Source organism: Terrapene carolina, unplaced genomic scaffold (assembly GCF_002925995.2).
Source record: "Terrapene carolina triunguis isolate 2854851 unplaced genomic scaffold, T_m_triunguis-2.0 Scaffold21818, whole genome shotgun sequence".
Taxonomy (NCBI): domain Eukaryota; kingdom Metazoa; phylum Chordata; order Testudines; family Emydidae; genus Terrapene; species Terrapene triunguis.
The window spans coordinates 2423-4677 of record NW_020686169.1 but is presented as its reverse complement, the minus strand read 5'-3'; the positions used below and the strand labels follow the sequence as shown (position 1 = coordinate 4677).

Here is a 2255-nt window from a genome sequence, read left to right as displayed (position 1 = left end):
AGTTCCCCAGGTTGGTGTTGAGGGGAGCTGCTGTGCTCTGTATGGACGGTGTCCCCGTCGCTCCCAGCCGTGCGAGTGCCCCTGGGCCGTAGGCCGGACGGTTTCCCTGCCCCTTAGCGGAGCAGGCCCTGAGACGGCCCTGTGCAAGCAGCCTCCAGCCTGGCTGCATTCTGCCCCGGTGCAGGGCCGGGGTGCACGGAGACTGCAGCTCTTCCTGCTCCTCCCTCCGCCCAGGATCCCCGCACAGGCGCACTCTGCCCCCTTGTGTCGGTGCTGCCCGTGGGAGCCAGCTGAGGTCACTCAATCAGGGTGAACTGCAAACAGAACTGGGCAGACAAACCCCAACCGCTGGTGGTTATTCCAATACTTAGATTTACCAACCAGCCCAAAACAGCTCCTGTATTACCTCACTGGTTACTCAGACGTCCAAACAACGCAGTTCCCTTAAAGTACCCAGCCTCAGGCCTCCGTCCAGACACACCTGTCAGATATGATGATGATTCCTGAGAATCTGATCTCATCATATAAAATAAAAGGTTCTTCCAACCCCAAAGGATCAGCCACACACCCAGGTCCAATTATAACTTAGCTCTTACCCAAAATACACGCTCTAGCCAATTCTTATTAACTAAACTAAAATGTATTAAAGAAAAGAGAGAGAGAGTTGGTTAAAAGATCAATATACAGACAGACTTGAATTCAATTCTTGAGGGTCAGATACATAGCAGAGATGAGCTTCTAGTTGCCAAAAGTCCTTTTAGAAATAGTCCAGAGGTTATAGTCCAATGTCCATATTCGGGGTGGCTCCAGTCAGTGACTGAGGATCTCAAACCTTGTGGCTTAAGATTTCCCCCTCTTGAAACCCAAAGCAGATCTGAGATGCAGCAGGATCATGTCCCAGGGTTCTTATACATTTCCAGCAGCCTTTCGGCCTGAGAAAACAATAGGCTTAATTCTCCTTCTCTCAAACATCCTGGCAATTAGCACAGGGTCATTTAGCCATTAAACAGTTCAGATACAGGTTACCACAACCTTCAAAGAGACATAGAGACAATAATACTATTTCCCTCAAGTGTCTTCCTAAATACTGATATTCCTTTTTTGATCTTTGAATTAAAGTTACAGCAATAGACAAGACTTGTTTGCTTACATCACAAGCCCTGAGCACACAGCTCCCCTTCTACCTCTAACAATGCCGGCTGCATTTCCAAGCTCTGTTCATTTACAGATCTTCCTAACCAGTCTAGGTTCGGCCATAGGTCAGGTCAGTCTGAGTTAATTAACTCTTTCTGGCCCTGTCACCTTCCAACGAAATATTATATTACACTCATAACGTCACACCCCCTCCCCCCCGGTCCCTGCACTAGGGAACGCTGAGCTGCCGGAGCCCCTGCGCATTGTGTGCACCTCGCTGGATTCATTCATGCCCCACAGACCAGGCGCGCTGTCGGAGCTTGGCCCTCGCTGCTGCGCTCCAGGCTTCCCATGGATCATGGGGGGCTGGGTTAGAGCACGAAGGTCCTTCACGTCGCCTGGAGCCGCTCTGATCCGACGCTGCTCAGAGACCCTGTGAGCCTGGAGTGGGGCACCCCACCCCCACCCCCCGCACCAGCCCCATAGGTTCCAGAGCCACGACACTGGGTCGAAAATCCCCAGACTGTTCAAAGCAAGTGTTGGGTTCTCGTCTGCGCTCCTGTGTCTGAGCCCTGGGGGGCGCCGTCCGGGGCTTTGCTCTGCAGCCAGGAAAGGGAGAAAACAGCAGCTGACAGTCCTGCCCTGTCCCATGACTCCGAGAGGTGGGGCTTTAGTGCTCCCCCCTATGGCACGAGAGCTGGCGATGCCCCCCCCCCCCCCAGCTGCAGGACCCATTCTCCCCCTCCCCAGCCTAGCCCTGCTGGAGTGGCGGGGGCTGCCTAACTCTCCCCTCCTCTCCCCGCAGAGGAGAAGCGTGACGTCTACGACCGCTATGGCAAGGAAGGCCTCATGGGAGCAGGTGAGCCGGCCGTGCTGGGGGGAGGAGCCTGGCTGGGGGAGCTGAAATGGCGGGGGGGGGGAACCTTGCACCTTAAAAACTGGGCCAAGGGGACCCAAGTCTGACAATCCCAGGCAGGGTTGTCATGTGCCGCGTGCCCCCCACTCCCCCCCGCCGCAATGGAGTGCTGTGGAGCCAGCTGTGGCAGGGAGTCGAAGGGAAGCTGCGCTTGGTCTGGACACCGCCCGCCCCCGGAGCGTGGGTATGAACAAGACAGCGACGC

The 2255-nt window shown here is 55.3% G+C and overlaps 1 long non-coding RNA gene across 2 annotated transcripts in view; it reads left to right on the top strand.

The window, feature by feature from the left end:
- The first annotated feature begins 1939 nt into the window (after positions 1 to 1939).
- LOC113408684 overlaps positions 1940 to 2255 on the top strand; it is a 2321-nt gene continuing 2005 nt past the window's right edge. For both annotated transcript variants that reach the window (XR_003370353.1, XR_003370352.1), the window contains exon 1: positions 1940 to 1993. This is a non-coding gene — a long non-coding RNA (uncharacterized LOC113408684). The remainder of the gene's footprint in view (positions 1994 to 2255) is intronic.